At 36.0% G+C, this 20,629-nt stretch overlaps 1 protein-coding gene across 5 annotated transcripts in view; it reads left to right on the top strand.

The window, feature by feature from the left end:
• PDS5B (PDS5 cohesin associated factor B) overlaps positions 1-20,629 on the top strand; it is a 194,950-nt gene that overhangs the window by 24,129 nt on the left and 150,192 nt on the right. The window lies entirely within an intron of this gene.

Raw genomic sequence — 20,629 nt, 5'->3', positions numbered from 1 at the left:
ACCTTTATTCCTTAAGGGTCTGTGTCATTAGAAGTCTTGCCTGGATTGTTTCTACTGACTTTAATCACATTACATGGAAATACTAAGTGGTGTCCCAGAGGAACTCCTGCATTTCAGACATACTTTTTCTTAGCCCCTCTTGTATAGTAGCAACGTAGCTTTCTCTTCATAGTAAGATCAGTCACCACAGTCAGTTCCGTAACCTCTTCCTTTGTTGATTCATTGGCATGGAAAGCCCAAAGTGGCTGAGTGGTGGTCTCAACTTCCAGTTTAATCATTGCTGCATCCCTAGGTGGAAACTAAGATCCACCGAGGGAACTATATGGGCATAGATGTATATATAGGTGGGTAGATGATATGGTGTGTTGTATGTCAGTGAATTGGGAAGCAAAATGCATCAGGTAAGAGTGAGAATGAGTTAATAAAAAATAAGTACATTTTGTAAAACACAGAGAATTTATCAGGATATCCTGTACACAAATATTTATTTACATTGAAAGAAGTATAAATATATCAAGGAAAGTATATGTAGTTTTTCTTTTTTGTTATCTAATACTTAATGGACAGGTGGTATTAGTAATTTGGTTCTAATTCCAGTGTACTTTTTGGATATTTTACTTGAAGGAGAAAACAAAAATTAAAATTAGTATTTCGAGCTTTTATAAATTTTCAGTAATATGAAATAGCATATGTGGTTTCTGTCTTTTGCACAAAGGAAAATGGTATAGTAGCATTGCATGTCTACTTTGAAACTGAGGAAGTTATATAATGTAAGTAGGAGGGTGAGCTTGGATCCAGACTGCCTGACTTTAAATCCTAGCTCTTCTGCTTACCGTGAATTTTGATTAGTTATTGCTCTAACAACCCAAACCCCTGCCAAAACAAAACCAAAAACTGGTGGTTAAAACGAATGTATATTATTACTCATGCGTCTGTGGATTAGATGGATGGTTCTGATCATCAGGGCTAGATCTGGCTTATTTCATCTGGAATTGCTCCTATATCTCCAATCACTTGGCAGGTTGGTGGTGGGGGTGCTGCTCTAGGGTGGTTTCTCACATTTGTGGCGGTTTACTGGCTCTCTTATGGGGGGGGTGGGTGACTGAGGCACATGTCTCTCATCATTCATCAGTGAAGTCTGGGCTTGTTCATACATGGTGGTGGCAGGATTCTAAGAGAGGTAGTAGAAACATGCAAGATCTCTTGAGGATTACACATAGAACTGGCACGTCACTTCTGACTTTATTTGGCCAAGTTCATTGGCCAAGGCAAATCAGGAGGTCAGTCAAAATTCAAGATGTGGGGAAATCAACTCTTATCTTCTTATAGGAGGAGCCAGGGTCATATTGCAGGGGGTATGGATACTAGGAGGAGTGGAGAATTTGGGCCATTTTATAATCAATTCCGCCATACAGCGTGATCTTGCACAGTCTCTTCATCTCTCTAAACCTGTTTCCTAACCTGTAAAATGGTTAGGAGAGTCACTATATTTTCTGAGATGATTTTGAAGATTAGAGAACTTCTGTAAAGTGCTTATGGTAGTATCTTGATATACCAAGTTTTTTTGTTTGCTTGCTTGTTTGTTTTCCTTTAAAATCTTAAAATACTTGCCTTTGAGAGCCAGTACAGTGTTTAAAAATGTGCGCTCTGGAACTGACTGTGTTGGAGTCCTTGCCCCACCCCTTCCTGGCTTTTAGCCTTGGGCAAATTACTTAACTTTTTTGTGCCTCACTTTCTAGGAAAGATTACTTATTTTGCAGGGTTGGTGAGGATCAAATGAATTAATACACAATAAGTGTTTAGAACTGTGAGCACTATATAGGTACTCAGTGTGTTGTTATTCCTCCTCCTATTATTACAGTTTGCTGCCTTTAATCCAAACCTTTTAAAACCTTATTGAAAAGTTTAGATCAGGCTGAAATTAGCATCCTTTCTTGTTTAAACCCATCTAATTTTTTAATGACGCAGTTTTAACCTTTATGGTTGGTTTGCTAATATAATTATGAATTTTAGTGATGTGAATTCATTACGTAGAAACATTTCAGTTTGGAGTAAAACTGTCCTGTAGTATTTTGTCTTTTATTTACTTGCTTTTTAATCTTCTTTCTAAGCTTTTCCTGCATGTCACTTATTTCCATGGCTTCCATTCTGTGTTGGTTACCCCCACATTAACGTTTCAGGTTTAACTTTCAGTTCTGATTTTCATTCATTAACAATTTTTTTTTTCTTCTCTCCAGTTAGTCATTAAATTTACTTTTTTTCCTTTCTCCCACCCTTCTCCTCCTTTATGCTTGTTACTTTTCATTTGGTCCAGGTTTAGTTTAGTCAAAGTCCTCATTTATTTCCTTAAATTAGTAGCCTCCTAACCAGTTTCTCAACTCCAATATTCTACTTCATCCTCCAGGAACTGTCAAGATAATTTATGTAAAAGATGTTTGATTATTTCATTCCCTTGGTTAAAATTTCTTTTTTAAACTTCCCGTGCTTGCAAGAAAAAAATAAATTTGAGCATCCAAGGTCCTTGATGAACTGCCTCTGCTTCCCTTTTCAGCAGAATTTTTAGTTACAGTAGAATTACTTAGTCCTGGCTATATGAGATTATTGAGGACTGTCAAAATCTCTTGCACTTTGTGCTTTTAATTTCATCTGAAATCCTCTGCCTAGGTTTGTTCTGTTGGCAGACTTTCAGATTGTGCATTTTTATTTTTTTTATTTTATTATTATTTAAAAAATTTTTTTTTTTTTAACGTTTATTTTTGAGACAGAGAGAGACAGAGCATGAACGGGGGAGGGTCAGAGAGAGGGAGACACAGAATCTGAAACAGGCTCCAGGCTCTGAGCTGTCAGCACAGAGCCCGACGTGGGGCTTGAACTCATGGAGTGTGAGATCATGACCTGAGCTGAAGTCGGCCGCTTAACCGACTGAGCCACCCAGGTGCCCCCAGATTGTGCATTTTTAAAAAGATTTAGCTCAAGTGTGATTTCTCAAGGAGGGTTTCCTTATCCCTACTACCCATTCTCAGACATCTGATTCTTTGCCTGGTCTGATGTATGCTTTTATTATAGCATTTATCACATTGGTGTTTTTAAACATCTTTGTTTAGGTATGATTCATATGACATACATTTCATTGAAGCGTGCAGCTCAGTGGTTTAGTATATTTATAGTTTTGCATCTATTACCACAGTCCATTTTAGAACATTTTCATTATTTTAGAAGGAAACCCACACCTCTTCACAAGTACCTCCTAACATCCCTTTCCTTCTATAATCACTAATCTATTTTGTCTCTATAGATCTGCTTATTCTGTGTATTTCATATTAATGGAATCATTTAATGTTTGGTTCTTAGTAATTGGCAGCTTTTATTTAGCATAATGTTTTCAGTTAGTCTGTGTTGTAGTGTATAGCAGTATTTTTTTTTTTAATTGCCAGATGTTTCATTGTGTGCTATATTTTGTTCACTAGTTGCTGGGCATTTGGGTGGTTTCCACTTTTTAGCTATTATGAGTAGTGCTGTTGTAAGCATTTGGGTACACGTTTATGTGCAAACATGTTATTGTTTCTCTTGGGTATGTACCTAGGAATGGAATTGCTGGATGCTGTGGTAACTGTTTCACTATTTGGGGAAATGCTAGACTGTTTTCCAATGTTGTTGCACCGTTTTACATTCCCACTATTAGTGTGTGAAGGTTTCAAATTTTCTACATCCTTACCTACACCCGTTATTGTCATTCTTTTGATTGTAGATATGTTGCGGGTGTCATCTGGTATCTCATTATTGTTTTGATTCTTTATTTTGTGATGGCTAATGATTAGCATTTTTTCATGTGTGTATTCACTATTTATATATTTCATTTGAAAAACTGTTAATATCCTTTTGTCCATTTTAAAATTGGGTTCTTTTTATTAGTGTAGCAGTTTTCTAGATGCAAGTCTCTTATCAAATATAGGTGTTTTTGTTTTGCATTTTCTGTCATTCTTTTGGTTGTTTTCACTTTCTTGATGTTCTCCTTTTAAACATGTTTTTTTTTTCTTTTTCTTTTTTTTCCTTTTTGCTGTAAGTTCCTAATTCTTACTGTATTTGAAGTTAAGCCCAGTCTCTCTCTCTCTCTCTCTCTCTCCTGTGTTGTCGTAGTCTTGGTACTTGAAGGGCTCCAGCATAAGTTACTGTGGCATAAAAATTATTTTGGGAAGGTATTTGAGTTCCCGAAATCTTTTATCTGCCAAAGAACGGAGCCTCTTCAAAGAACTCAGTTATCATAAATTCTCTCTGCCCAGGAGCAGCCTTGGAAGACTCACTCTTCTCACTGGTGATGAGAAGTCTCCATACCACACCTAAACAGACATTGTCACAAAACTACCATATCTCCTATCCTGTTCTCCTAAGGGCCCATTTATTTTTCCAGAAAATGATTTGTTTTCCTGTAATTGCCCTTCCCCCTTTCCCCTATTAAAGCTGGTATGTAAGCCATAGATTCTAAACACCTTCTTGAGTCACACTTTTTTTGTGAACTACTATATATACACACGAGTAAAAATCTGTCTTCTCTCTAGCTAATCTGATGTAGGAGAGGAAAAAAATACATTTTCTTTACCCATCCTAGGTTTATTAGCTGGGACCATACAATTTAACTGACAAAAGACAGAATAATAAGAGAAAAACAGAAGTTTATTCATTTGTGCATTGTGCATACACATGGGAATACTCATTGATGAGTAACTCAAAAGGGTGGTTAGAACTTGGGCTTATGCAACATCTTAACAACAGAACAATACTTTTTTTTTTTTTTAAGAGAAGGACAAGACAAAAAGAACTTTGAGCTTCTAAGGGTGGCAAATTGTGGGAAATTATATATATATGGGGGAACTAATGGAACATAAGTGTTAGTAAAGTTAAATTTGAGATATAATCATGTACACCCAAAACTGATTATATAACATGATTTAATATTTGTATTGCAAAATGATCATAATAAATCTAGTTAACATCCATTACATGTAGTTACACTTATTTTTCTTGTGGTAAAATCTTCTAAGATTTACTTACTCTCTTAGCAACTATTTAAATATACATTGCATTATTATTAACTGTAATCACTGTGTTGTGTATTACATCCCAAGACTTAGTCATCTTATAACTGGAAGTTTGTACTTTTTTTTTTTTAATTTTTTTATTTTTTTGACGTTTATTTATTTTTGAGACAGAGCATGAAGGGGGGAGGGGCAGAGAGAGAAGGAGACACAGAATCGGAAGCAGGCTCCAGGCTCTGAGCCATCAGCCCAGAGCCCGACGCGGGGCTCGAACTCACAGACCGCGAGATCGTGACCTGAGCTGAAGTCGGACGCCCAACCGACTGCGCCACCCAGGCGCCCCTGGAAGTTTGTACTTTTGACCATCTTTACCCATTTCATCCATTCCTCAACCTTTGGCCACTGGCAAACATCAGTGTGTTTTCTGTATCTATGAATTCAGCTTTTGTTTTTGTTTTTATTTTTTGTTTTAAATTTTTTTAATGTTTATTTTTGAGAGAGGGACAGAGTGCAAGTGGGGGAGAGGTAAAGAGAGAGGGAGACACAATCTGAAGCAGGCTCCAGGCTCAGAGCTGTCAGCACAGAGCTGGATGCGGGCCTCGAACTCACAAACTACAAGGTCATGTCCTGAGCCTAAATCGGATGCTAAACTGACTGAGCCACCCAGGTGCCTCTGTTTCTGTTTCTGTTTTTAAAGTTAACTTATTTTGAGAGAGATGTTAGAGCTGGAGAGGGCAGAGGGAGAGGGTCTTGGATATCTAGTTAGATTCTATAGGTGTTCCTTACAATATGCTTTTTGATTTTAAATTAAATTTTTACTTGCTTTGGTTGGTATATGGATATCATACTTTTTGCGTACTAATCTGCCCATCTTGCTAGACTTTAGTTTCCCAATATTTAAAAAAAAATTTTTTTTAAGAGTGTGCAAGCAGAGGAGAGATCAGAGGACAGAGGGAGAGAGCAAGAATCTCAAGCAAGCTCAGTGCAAAGCCTCACATGGGGCTCGATCTCACAACCCTCAGGTCTCACAACCTGAGCCGAAATCAAGAGTTGGATGCTCAACAGACTGAACCACCCAGGCACCCCAATATATTGCTATTTTTGAGTTACAGTACAGCCAACTGCATTATCTGGAAATAATGAGATAGTGGTTTTTTCCTAATCCTTATACCACTGGTTTCTTTTTCTCAGTGCACTGGCTAGAATCTTCTGGTAAATATTAAAAAGTGGTAGTGATAGTGGGATTCTGTTTGTTTTGGCTTTAGAGGGAATGCTTGATAAGTTTCACCAGTAAGAATGATGTTTGTTGTTGGTTTTGGGTAGATAACCTTTATCAGGTAAGCATATTTTCTTTGTGCCATTTTTAGCAAATGGGTACTGGTTTCTGCCTCTATTGAGATAGTTTTCTTACTTCAATTTGTTGATATGGTGAATTGAATTATATTGATTTTTTTCTGGTTATTAACCAACCTTGGCATTATTAAGGTTACTCAGACTTGGTCATGATATAGCTACACTGTCCAATGTAGTTATAGCTACACTGTCCAGTGTATTAAGCAGTAGCTACACGTAGCACTTGAAATTCATGAAAGTTAAATAAAATCCAGTTTCCCAGGTATACCAACCTCATCATTTCAAGTGTTAATTGTAGCTGGTGGCTATCATATTGGAGAGTGCAAAGTACACATTTCAATTATTGTGGAAGGTTCTGTTGGGCATTGTTGTGATATAGTTGTCATTGAAATATATTGCTGGAGTTATTTGGCTAATCCATGTATATATGTTTGTTTATGCATCTGTAATCATGCCAAAATTTTATTAGTTAAAAAAAAAAACAAAATTGTATTAGTTTCATAGAAAGAGATGGAAGGTAGTCTCTTTATTTCTGTTCTCTGGAAGAGTTTGTGTAATATGTAACCCTTTCTGGTCTTCGAAAATTTGAAACATCTCATTAAGCCTTCTTTGTGGGAAGACTTTAATTATTTTCTCTAATGATAACTGATCTTTTCAGATTTTTGGGTTTCTTCTAGAATAAGTGTTTGTTACTCATATTTGTTCAGGAAATCATCTGAGTTATCAGATTTATTGCCGTGAAGCAGGAGTCCTCAAACTGTTGCCTGCAGGCTGCTGCCTCCTTTTGGTAAATAAAGTTCTGCTGTAATACAGCCATGCCCATTCATAAGTTGTTGGTAGTTGCTTTAGTGCTATAAATGCAGAGTTGAGTAATTATGATGGAAGGTATGAGCAAAAACATTAAACTGTCTAGTCCTTTAAGAAAACGTTAGCCAATCCTTGGCTTAAAGTATTCTTTATTGCCCTATCAGTGCATCCTTAAATCTCTGTAGTTACATTTCTTTTTTTATTCCTAATGTTAATAGTTATTACTCTTTTCTTGATAAGTCTTGTCAGAGGTTTACCATATTTTGATTGTTTAAATGTATTCTCCTAATTAATGAATTAGTTTCGGTTCTTTATTATCTTCTTTCTTAATTCTTTGGGAACTTTTGTATTGTCTTTTGGTTTCCTAAATTTCATGCTTAGTTTACTTATTTTGAGGCGTTTTTCAGTATAACATATAAGGCTCTTTTTTGTGTTACTATCCCTAATTCTATCAAGTTTTATGTTCATTATCTTGTATCACTCAGTTATATTACTTGTGAGCTTTTTGTAACATATGGAAATACTTATCTTTCTGTTTTCTACTAATTTAATTACATTTTAGTTATATAGGTGTGGTGGGTGAGATTTGGATTCTTTTAAATTTTTTGGGACATGCATTATATATCAGATTGTTCTGACATTGTAAATGTTTGTGTCCTTGATAAGATTATGTAAGGATGCAGGGTTGAATGACTCACAAATTAAGCTTGCTGTCTTATTTCCGTCTTCTATATCTTTACTAATTTTTCTAGTGTATAACCTATCAATGTGGAAAAAAGTATGTTAAATCTCTTGTGTCGTGGTGATTTTATTCCTGTGGTTTTATCAATTTTTGCTGTATTTTCATCTTATTTAATAGCTTACATAAACTTAAAATTATTTTTGTGGTGATTTGAATCCTTTAATCATTTTGTGATGACTTCTTTATGTCATAATTCTTTGTGTGTTAAAATTTGTTTGGTCTGATAAGAATGTAGGCACCTACTTTATTATTTTTCTTACAGTTCTTGTTTTTTACTTGGCCTTTTTTTCTCTTTGCCTTTTTTCTTTTTAAAAGATTATTTTCATTTTACTCCAGTCCCTTTTTTCTTTTTTTTAAAGCTTTTTAATTGAGTAAATTTAACGTCTGACATTTTGCAAGTTTAAGGTGTACCTTGTGTTATTTTGATATGCTTATATATTGTAATATGATTGCCAAAGTAGCCAAATTTATCATAGTGCATATAGTAGAAGATTATTGTTTGTATTCATTATGCTGTGCATTAATTAGGTCTCTATGTGTTATTTACTACTCATTGAAAATTTGTATCTTTAAACACTATTGATCTTACCTCCTCCATCCCCTAAAAATAAAAATTTCACTCTATGTTTTACAAGTTTAACTTTTTTGGATTCCACATACATGTGGTATCATATGTACTTGTTTTTCTTTGTTCACCTTATCTCACTTAACATAATGTGCTCTGGGGCCATCCATGTTGTTGCACATGACAGGATATCCTCCTTTCTCATGGCTGAATATAGTTCCTTATGCATATGTACCTTTTTTTTTTTTTTTTTTATCCATCCTTCCATTGATGGGCATTTGAATTGTTTCCGTATCTGGGCTATTGTGAATAGTGCCGTGATAAACACAGGAGTGCATATATCTTCTCAAAATTGTGTTTTCATTTCCTTTGGGTATATACCCAGAAGTAGAATTGCTAGATCATAATGTTAGCTCTATTTTAAATTTTTGAGGAACCTTCATATTTTCCATGGTGGTTGGACCAGTTTACATTCTCACTGGTGCTATATAAGAATTCTCTTTTGACCACATCCTCACTAGCACCTGTTTTCTCTTGATAATAGCAATTCTAACAGGTGTGAGGTGATCTCACATTGTGATTTTTGATTTGCGTTTCCCTGATGATTAGCATTGTCGAGCATTCTTTCATGTGTTTTTCACTGGCCATTTTGATGTCCTCTTTGGAACAATGTTTAGTTCTTCTGCCTTTTTAAAAATTAGATTATTATTACTATTATTTTTTAAAGTTTATAAATGTTTATTTTGAGAGAGAGGGAGTGTGGGAGGGGCAAAGAGAGGGAGAGAGAGAATCTCAAGCAGGCACTGTGCAGTCAGTGTGGAGCCTGACATAGGTTCGAACTTACGAACTGTGAGATCATGACCTGAGCCGACACCAGGAGTTGGGTGCTTAACCGATTGAGCCGATTTGTTTTTTTATTATTGACTGAGCTTTTCATATACTTTTTATGTTGATCCCTCATCTGATACATGGTTTGCCAGAATTTTCTCCCATTGTGTAGGTTTTTTGTTGTTGTTAATTGCTCTTTTTCTGTGTAGATGCTTTTGAATTTGATATAGTCCCACTTGTTGAGTTTTGCTTTTATTTTGGCTTATGATGTCATGCCCAGAATTTATTGACAAGACCAATACCTGCAAGCTTTTTCTCTGCATTTTCTTGTAGGAGGTTTATGGTGTCAGGTCTTATGTTTAAGTGTTTGATTCATTTTGGGTTAATTTTTTTTTTTTTCAACGTTTATTTATTTTTGGGACAGAGAGAGACAGAGCATGAGCGGGCGAGGGGCAGAGAGAGAGGGAGACACAGAATCGGAAACAGGCTCCAGGCTCTGAGCCATCAGCCCAGAGCCCGACGCGGGGCTCGAACTCACGGACCGTGAGATCGTGACCTGGTTGAAGTCGGACGCTTAACCGACTGCGCCACCCAGGCGCCCCAATTTTGGGTTAATTATTGTGAGTGGTGTGAAATAAGGGTCCAATTTCATTGTTCTGCATGTGTTGCTGTAGTTTTCCCAGCACCATTTGTTGAAGAGACTATCCTTTTCTCCATCGGATATTCTTGGCTGTCTTGTTGATTGTTGATCATATATGCCTGGATTTAATTCTGGGCTCTCATTCTGTTTGATTGGTTGAGGTATCTGTTTTTGTTTTTGTGTTGTACTGTAGTTTGAAACCTGGAAGCATTGTGTGTGTGTGTGTGTGTGTGTGTGTGTGTGTGTGTGTGTGTTGTTTTCAGGATTGCTTGGGCTATTTGGTGTCTTTAGTGGTTTCATACAAATTTTAAGTTATTTCTTCTATTTCTGTGAAGATTGCGTTTGGCATTTTGATTGTGGGGGCTCTGTAGATACCTTTGGGTAGTATGGCTATTTTAACAGTATTAATTCTTCTGATCCATGAATATGGGATGTCTTACTCATTGTGTCTTCTTTGATTTCTTTCAGTGGAGTCGTGTAATTTTTGTTGTACAAGTCTTTGGCTTCTTTGGTGTCTTTAGTGGTTTCATACAAATTTTAAGTTATTTCTTCTATTTCTGTGAAGATTGCGTTTGGTATTTTGATTGTGGGGGCAGGTTGTGTTGACTCTGTAGATACCTTTGGGTAGTATGGCTATTTTAACAGTATTAATTCTTCTGATCCATGAATATGGGATGTCTTACTCATTGTGTCTTCTTTGATTTCTTTCAGTGGAGTCGTGTAATTTTTGTTGTACAAGTCTTTGCTTCCTTGGTTAACATTATTTCTAAGCATTTTATTGTTTTTGATACTATTTTAATTAAATTTGATAGTTTTGTTTCTTTCATAGATACTTCATCATTAGTATATAAAGGAGTGCAGCTGATTTCAATGTGTTGATTTTTTTTTTTTTTTAATGGTGTCATTTTCCTGAAATCATGGCTTAATTTTCAGAGTTTTTTTGATGGATTCTTTGGCATTTTTCCATGTATAATTGATCCTTGAACATTATAAGGTTTAGGGATGCTGACCCACTGTGCAATCAGAAATCTGTGTATGCAGAAATCTGTATGACTCCCCCAAAACTTTACTACTAATAGCCTACTGTTGACTGGAAACCTTACCAGTAACATAAACAGTCAATTAACATATATTGTATATGTTTACATGTATAATATTGGTATATTCTTAGAGTAAGCTAGAGAAGAAATGTTATTAAAATCATAAGGAAGAGAAAATCTATTTATGATACTGTACTTACTGAGAAAAATCCACATATAAATGGACCTGGGCAGTCCAAACCTGAAGTTGTTCAAGGGTCAGCTGTATAAGATCATACCGTCAGCAAATGGTGACGGTTTTACTTCTCTCAGATTTGATTGCCTTTTATTTCTTTGTCTTGGTTAGTTGCTCTAGCTGGGACTTCCAGTGTTATATTGAGTAGGAATGGTGAGAGCAGTCATTCTTGTTTTTGATCTTATAGGAAAACACTTTGAATTTTTCTCCATTGAATATAATGTTAGCTGTGGTTTTGTCTTATGGCCTTTATTATGTTGAGGTATGTTCCTTCTATACCTTATCTGTTAAGGGTTTTTATCATGGAAGGATGTTGTATTTTGTCAAATGCTTTTTCTGTGTCTATTCACGTGATCATGTGATTTTTGTGTTTTATTGATGTGATATATGTATTGATATGTGTATGTTGAACCATCTTTGCATCTCAGGGATGAATTACACTTTGTCGTGCTTGATTATCTGATGTGTTCTTGAATTCAGTTTGCTAATATTTTGTTGAGAGTTTTTTTTATCTATATTCATTAGGGATATTGGTCTATAGTTTTCTTGTAGTACTTGTATGGTTTTGGTAGGAGTATAATACTGGCTTCATAGAATGAGTTTGGAAGTATTCCCTCTGCCTTGATATTTTGGAAGAGCTTGGTGTTAATTCTTTAAATGTTTGGTAGAATTCTCCAGTGAAGTCTTCTGGTCCAGGAGTTAACTGTGTAGGGAGTTTTTGTGATTACTTATTAAATTTCTTTATTTGATCTGTTCAGATTTTCTATTTTTTCTGATTCAGTCTTGGTAGGTTGTTTATTTCTAGAAATGTATCCATTTCTTCCAGGTTTTGTAATTTGTTGGTGTATAGTTATTTTGCTACTGGTCATTTACAGTTTTATTTTTGTAGTATCAGTTGTAGTATCTTCTCTTTCATTCCTGATTTTATTTATTTGTGTTTTCTCTTTTTTCTTAGTTTAGCTATAGGTTTGTTAATTTTGTTTATCTTTTTGAAGAATGAGTTATTAGTTTTTGTTTATCTTTTCTATTTTTTTTTTGGTCTCTATTTCACTTACTTCCACTCTAATCTTTATTATTTCCTTCTTTTCACGACTTTGGGCTTAATTAGTTCTTCAGTTAGTTGAGATGTAAAGTTAGGTTGTTTATTTGAGATCTGATTTCTTAATATATGCATTTATTGCTATACATTTTCCTCTTGAGAGCTGCTTTCGCTGCATCCTACAATATTGATATGATGTTTTTCCATTTGCATTTGTTTCCAGATATTTTATTTCCATTTTGATGTTGTCGTGGACCCAGAGTTTGTTTAGAAGTGTGGTGTTTAGGGGTGCCTGGGTGGCGCAGTTGGTTAAGCGTCCGACTTCAGCCAGGTCACGATCTCATGGTCCGTGAGTTCAAGCCCCGCGTCAGGCTCTGGACTGATGGCTCGGAGCCTGGAGCCTGTTTCCGATTCTGTGTCTCCCTCTCTCTCTGCCCCTCCCCCGTTCATGCTCTCTTTCTGTCCCAAAAATAAATAAAAACATTGAAAAAAAATTAAAAAAAAAAGAAGTGTGGTGTTTAGTTTCCACATATTTATAGATCTTACTGATTTTTTCTTGTTGATTTCCAGTTTTGTACTTTTGTGTTGAGAAAAGACAGTTGGTATGATTTTAGTCTTAAATTTGCTCAGATTCGTTTTGTGGCCTGTCATATGTTCTGTCCTAGAGAATGTCCCCCGTGCAATTGAGAAAAATATGTATTCTGCTGCTGTTGAATATATATGTTAAGTCCATTTGTTCTTAAAGTGTGGTTCAGTTTCAGTGTTTACTTGTTTATTTTCTGTCTGCGATATCTTTCTGTTGCTGATAGTGGGGTATTTAAGTCCCCTACTATTACTGTATTGTTGTGTATTTCTCTCTTAAGATCTGTTAGTATTTGCCTGATATATTTTGGTGGTTGGGTGTTGAGGATATATATTTTTGTGATTATTGTATATTATTGATCTTTTTAGCATAATCTAATGCCTTTTTTTTTTTTTGGTCGCTTGTTAACCTTTTGTGGCTTGAAGTCTTTTGTCTGATGTATATATATATGACTGTGTCTACCTTTTGGTTTCTGTTTGGAATACCATTTTCCATCCTTTTGCTTTGAGCCTATGTGTGTTGTTAGAGCTGAGATGAATCTCCTGTAGACAGGATATAGTTGAGTCTTGTTTTTTTAATCTATCCAGCCACTCTGTACCTTTTGGTTGGTAAGTTCAATCCATTTATATTTAGGGTGATTATTGATATGTAACGATTTACAGCTGTCACTTTATCTTTTGTCTTTTGGTTATTTTGTCTCTTTATTGTTTCTTTTTTCTACTGTTTATCTACCTTCGTATATTGGTAGTTTTCCATGGTAATTTGCTCAGTCCCCCTCCCCCCCTTTTTTTTTCTTTCTTTCTTTTTAAATGATTTGTGTCTCTGCTGTAGATTTTACTTAGTGGTTACCATGAGGTTTACATAAAATATTTCATAGATAAAATAGTCTTTCTGTTGGTAGTTTATCTTCATTTACCTATAAAGCTGTTCCATTCTTCTGTTCTTCCTTGATATTTTTGATGTCATAAATTATCTTTTTTAAAATTTTTTGTTTATTTATTTTTGAGAGAGCGAGAGACAGAGTGCAAGCAGGGGAGGCACAGAGAGAGAGAAGGAGACACAGAATCCAAAGCAGGCTTCAGGCTCTGAGCTGTCAGCATGGGGCTCGAACCCATGAACTGTGAGATCATGACCTGAGCTGAAGTTGGAGGCTTAACCGACTGAGCCACCCAGGCGCCCCCCTGATATGCTTGATTTTCAATGAAACCTAATGCATTCCTTATTTATTGAGTTCTTTATCTTTAGAACTGTGTAGTTCTTTTTTAGAATTTCTCTTCGCTAAGATACTCCTTGTGTTCATAAATTTTATTCCTGAGATCATTGTATTGCCTTCCTGAGTTTTCTTTTAGCTCATTGAACTTCTTCACGAAGCTATTTTGAGTTCTTTATTAGTTAGATGGCAGTGTTTTGTGTTTTTGTATTTAGTTGCTGGAAAGTTTTCATTTTCTTTTGTGATATCATATTATCATGATTTTTTATAGTGTTTGATTAAAAAGTGCTTCTGCCTGTATTGGAAGTAGTGAACATCTTTCTTATTTACTTAAAGCTTTATTTCCTTTCATTCTCAAAAGCTCAATAGATTGGTAATTAGGAGCCTTCTTGTTTTTCAGTAGGTAGTGCTGTAGCACAAGTTTTTGGTGTCTCTGACCAGGGCTTACTTGCCACTATGTTTGTGAGTATTGGTATAAAAACAAAAACAAAAAAAACTGCCAGAGAGAAAAAGCATGGTGGCAGATTTGGGGGAGGTGTGTGCTTAACACTTGGGGCTTTGGGTTTGCCCACAGTCCAGTAGGGGAGAGTCCTTTAATGTTGGGGCGGGGGGGCTCTTAGAGGTACACCGTGAGTCTTGATCGGCTTACCAGAATCCTGGGGTAGACAGTAGAAAACGATTTTCTGAAGTTCTTTGCCTGCTTCCTTTTACCCTTCCCTCCCTGCAGTCACTGTGGATTCTTCTCAGAGGAAGCAGTGGGTCTTTCCAGCTGCAGCATGCATGGCAGCATGCACTGGACTTCAGGTGATCACTTTCACCTTCCACCTTCTCTGCCAAAACGGACACTAGATCTGCTGCTTTCTCTGCTACTGTTCCTATCTGTAGCTTCCTATCCACCCATTGGTGCACAGACGGGTGGACCATTCGGGTGTCCTGTTGTGCTGTGCAGGGGTGCTTTTTATTGGGCTATGGATGTATGATTAGTTACAAATCGAAGGAGGGAGAAAAAAGCAACTACTTACAATGCAATGATGTTGATGTCTAACTGCCCTTTTTTTTTTTTTTTTTAGGTGTGGTAGTTTTAGTGTGTTTCTTTTAAAAAATAGTTAATACCTTTGAAATTCTGTATTGCATAAAGTAGTTTTAGTATTAATACCTTGGTCCCTTTCAAAATTGACACAAAGTCCCTTTTACTATCAATAGCACCCTCCTCCCAGCTTCCATGATGATATTGCCCAGCATTTTAGTTCTCTTTTTTATCCCCTAAATGAGACTTGTTAGTTGTGTACAGTGCTTGTTTGTATTCTGCTACCGTGTTTAAAAGTTCTTTTTTAAAAACTTTCTTCTATTAGAATTTCAAAGTTTGTTATCTCCTGTCTCTTAATTCTCCTTTAAATTTCTCACCTCTTAGCTTTGCATTTTATGTGGTTTCTTCAAATTACTAATTTTTATGACTTTCTTTCTGCCCATTTTTAATGTTTAACCTGTTCATTGAGATTTTGAAATCATCCATTAGTTTTTTTTTTTTTTTTGTTCCTTTCTAGTTTTTTTTGGTGATTTTCAAAAGTTTCTTTTTGTTCGCATATTCTGTGGTTTAATTTTTAAAAATCCCTTTTATGTGTGTGTCGTTTCATATTTTATAATTTGGCGATATTGAAGATCTGAATTCAGTGGTGTATAACATGTTCACTCTTGGTATTTGTGTCCTTAGGTGTGTGGTGATCCTTGAGCAGGACTCATATTTTGTTGAGCTTTATTTAATATGTGGAAAATTTGGGAGCTTACATTGAGAAGTTTTTTTTGGTTTGTTTTTGTTTTTTTTCGCTCCATGGAGGAATTTCTTTTGCATCTGCTAGGAAATAGGACTTGTTATGTCTTGGGAGCTGTCTAGGGTCTTATATGCTTAAAGCATGACTCTCAGGTTCAGTTTGCCTCCTAGTAGCTAGCACTGTGCTGATATGAATGTTTGTTTTCTTACATCTTTATGTGCATACTACTTATTACTCAAGCTTCATTTCATCCTATTTTTGTGGAGATGGATAGGTGGGGAGTGTGGCAGTGAAGGTGGAGTGTGGAGATATCCTTATAGATTTTCTTTTTTATGAGCTCAGCAACATAATTTCCTGCTGGATCTGTTGGGCTCTTTATAATAAGTCTGTATATTGTAGGATGTTCCATTTTTTAAGTTGTATTTGTTAGGCTCATCACTACCTCTGTTAGATACCTCTCTCTTCACCCTTTCCCAAAAGTCACCCTTTCCCTTTCTCATGCTTTCAGGTCCCCAGAATTTTCTTGTTTTACTGTTGCTACTTTTCAGGGAGTCTACTCTAGTTGTTGTATACATAAATCTCTCCACATTTCATTCAGTGTACTAATTTAGAAATTCTTTAAAATTTCTTCTGTGTCTTACTGTAGTTTTTAAATTTTACTTGACCTTTTTGCCCTGATACTCAGTTGGTGTACTTCTTTTGGACCCTCTGACTCTCCTGATGTGCTTGTTGATATGTCTTTGTTGATATGCAGTTAAGCGAGATTCTAAATTAATTATCATTGACAGTGGGTGTGGGCTGCTTTAGTAGTTGTACCAATTAGATTATTTTCTCTAGATGAGTTCTCCTAAGGGATGTGTGGCTCTAATCCTCTATGTGGGTTATCCCTGGTGTGGTAAATGAACTGAGACAGCATTTAAAAAAGTGAATTATTGTTTAGGGTATGTGGGCAGGGAACATATTGGCAAGGCTTGTGTCTCCCTTGAACAAGACAAATGGCTGAAAGAGCATTTGGGTCACAAAATCCCAAATGATTTATCTTGCAGTCTGTGTTGAGTCAAGAAAGCTCATATGAAAGCTCTTTGCCCATCTTAGCTTTGCTTTGATATCTGGTGGAGTTCCAAAATCCTATTTGCTGTGTTCTCTTGAGCTGAGATTATTAACAGGAATTAGGAAGTAATTTGCTGTAGAGGTAGGAGTAGTTACTGGAAGATTATGTTTTATTAATTATGGTGGGCCAAAGCTAGGGTACATTCATCTTGTTGTGTTCAGTCCATTCCACTGCATTTCTTCTGAGTTGGGGTGGTTTATGGAGTTTTGGTTTTGCTTCTGTTGACTATCAGCATGGTCAGTGACCTTCTGATTTCTAACATTGCTTTTTCTTTGTTTTTATAGTTCTTGGGCCATTTTAATAGATTTGGGGGAGAAGAGAGATATGTTATAATGTGATTAACCACTGTAAAATCAGAAGTTCTGTTGAAAAAGATTCAAAGGTTTATTCTCTTCTTTTCAGGTAGAAAAGTTCCTTCTTAACTAGGGATAAGATTTTGATGATTTTACTTTTTACATCGGAGCTCTAACTTCTGCATATCCACTCCTTCCTTACTGTTTCCCTCCTTTTTCATCACCCTTTTTTGTTGTTTTTGTTTTTTGTTTTTTTTGGGTTTTTTTGTGTATGCATGATGAGGTGGGAATCTTAAGTTTTTTTTCTCTTTTGTGTTCCTTTATTACTAAGTAAGAATTTGTTGTCCCCTTTCTCGCGTTCGCACTCACTGACATTTTTTTGATAGATTGAGAAGTCATTGAGACTTTGAGAAGTCATTTATTAGGTCAGAGATTTTTTTGTAAACTGGTTTCAATTAGAATAGAAAACCTCATGAATTACCCACAAAAAGAGTATTATTTAATGAGACTTTTTTTTTCTTAGCATGTTTATGTATTGGGTTGTAGTGCAATTAAAAAATGAAAATTTGAAAGTCACTGTCCTGGCCTTAGGTTATGGATTGTGACCTATGCCTCCCCCAAAGAATCCGTAATTCAAAGGAGATCTTCTGTAGAGTTGAGTGGCTTTAATTGAAGAGCTGGCGGCACTTCTGCCCCCTTCGTTGCAATAGCAGCCATAAGCTGTTTGTTGAAGTCTTGGAGTTCCAGTGGATACTGTTATAGGTGTGGAGGAGGTAGAACAGACTGTGGTCCTAGGCACCTCCTAGCTGTAGAGACTTCTGCTTTTTAGGTATTTTGTAACTTAGAATTTGGTGGGAGATTTTGTTTGACAGAAGAGCTCAAATGCTTAAGAGTATTTGAAAAGATTGTTAGATAACCAAGGCTTTGAGACCGAAATAGCCCTTGTCTTTATTTAAAAACAATTTTTTTAAATGTTTGTTTATTTTTGAGAGAGAGCACGAGTGGGGGAGGGGCAGAGAGGGAGACAGGGAGACACATGCTCCAGGCCCTGAGCTGTCAGCACAGAGCCTGATGCGGGGCTTGAACCCATAAACTGCGAACCATGACCTGAGCCAAAGCCAGATGCTTAACCAGGTGAGCCACCCAGGAACCACACCCTTGTCTTTAAATAAATCAGTGTAGTATAAGTAATGTTTGGGTATTTCTTTCTTTAATTATTCAACCTTTAGTTTTGTTTCCTGCTTTTCTAGAATGAAATGTAGTGAACATCCTCACGTTTTGCTATGTTTTCAGTCTTTGCAGTTTTTTATTTTTTTTGGCCCTGTTACCAGTGAACATAGAGTAGACATGATGTACCATAGTGCAACTTAATAAAATATCTGTGACAATCACTTGTAAACATACAGTGAAAGGTTCCCAGAAATTCTTGGTTTATGGTCCCCTTTGTGTTTTGTCACTTTTTTCATAGAGCCAAAAAATGATAACCTAATAGTTCTGTTTCAGTACTCAATAACTTAAGTATTTATGGCTTATGAATTACATATACATTGAAAGAAAAAATATATATTTTTAAATTCTTAAATAATGAAAGTTATTTACTAATGGGATATATTTGCCTGTTAGGATGGGATTGGACACTCCCACCTCATTTCTACTTCTCACTGCAGTACTTTTTTATCTCATCACCTGCCCCCAAAGCCAGTTTCTCATTGATGTGGTACCTTCAGAAGGAATGTAGAATGATTTTATGTTGAAATGGAATTACCTCGAGCTAGTAGTTTACTTGGTGTCTGACAAATCTTGAGAATCATCACGTTTTATCGCTAATTAAAAATATCCCATAATGCCTGTGACTTTAGCAGTGGTGTTTTGGGTGTTCTGAGATATCTTGGAGCACCATTTGGTAATGGTAGGTGTAGGTATTTACAGCTTATACAGCAATTAAGCAAATAGTTGCTATCTACATTTCATAGAAGAGAAAATGCAGCCATTTCTGTAGGGTAAGCTATAGGTATTTGTATGAAGCCAATCTACTGAGCGGTCTAGTTGCATCTCAGAAGACAGTCTCTATTCTGAAGTTTACTTTGGCATCTGGGTGGCTCAGTCAGTTAAGCGTCTGACTTCAGCCCAGGTCATGATCTCGCGGTTTGTGAATTCGAGCCCCATGTTGGGCTCTGTGCTGACAGCTCAGAGCCTGGAGCCTGCTTCGGATTCTGTGTCTCCCCATCTCTCGGCCCCTCCCATGCTCATGCTCCATCTCTCTCTCTCTCTGTCTCTCAATAATAAATAAATGTTAAAAAAAATTGAAGTTTACTTCTCATAGCGATTTTTTTTTTTTTAAAGTACTTAATTTTCTGTGAGTTTTTGTACCCTTTTTAGAGAAGAAAACTTAGGTTTGCTAGGCGTTTGAAAAGAAATACCTTCTTTCAAAGTGAAAGATAGCAAAACCACTTTTTGTATTGGTGTTCTTTCTTTTGTTTTTCCTGGGAAAATACATAAAAGATCAAAAGTTAATTTTCAAGTTAGTGAGTAATTGTATAAACGGATTTGTGAAGAACAGATCATATTTAACTAACGTTGTTGGAGAGCTGAATAGTAAGAATTGCAGATAATTATATGATAGTATAAGGTAATAAAATTGTAGTGTTTCAGACCTGGACAAGATCTAAGGTGGGATGAGGGTGGAGATGAGGGTTGGTTCATCTAATGGAATTCACTGGGTCATGTAATTCTTCTGTATCTTTTAGGATCTTCCAGTGGGAGGTGATGGAAGGAAGGAAGAAGGAGGACTGGTTAGAGAGAGATTGTGATTTTATTCTTGTTAAAGGCAGAGGTGCCTTTGGCAGTTCGGAATATTTACACTCTTGGCTCCTGCCACGGTCTACAACCTTGAACATCTTTTGTCTAGTCTTCATTTAAAAGTTCAGTTTTAAGAAAAAAATGTTAAGGAAAGCTCAAAGGATAGGCAGTCCATAATATCTGTCGATTACTGGTTTGTTTCCCGTCTTTAAAAAATGCTTTTTAAAAATACTTTATTACAAGTACTTGAAATAACATATCTTATAAGAGAACTATTTTTCATTCAAAGTTCAAATCAAGTCTGTATTCCATTTTTACATGCTTGACAGTGGCAATAATTTTGAATTCTATATTTCCCGTTAATTTAGTTCTGTGCATATTTTTCCATCTCTCTAGAAGTGCTTTTATTTTTGGTATATGTTATGGTGGTACTTGTTTTATGAAAATGTTGTCCTTATATCCGTGTGTGTGTGTGTGTGTGTGTGTGTGTGTGTGTGTGTGTGTTTGCGCGCGCGCATGCACAGACTTGAGAATAATACTTTTCTCGCTTAGCATTAGTATGGATGAGCTTGATAGAGCTTA

This window comes from Puma concolor, chromosome A1 (genome assembly GCF_028749965.1).
Source record: "Puma concolor isolate L17-30 chromosome A1, mPumCon1.1.hap2, whole genome shotgun sequence".
Classification (NCBI taxonomy): domain Eukaryota; kingdom Metazoa; phylum Chordata; class Mammalia; order Carnivora; family Felidae; genus Puma; species Puma concolor.
The sequence above is the reverse complement of the archived record's forward strand: the minus strand, read 5'-3'. Positions and strand labels throughout refer to the sequence as shown.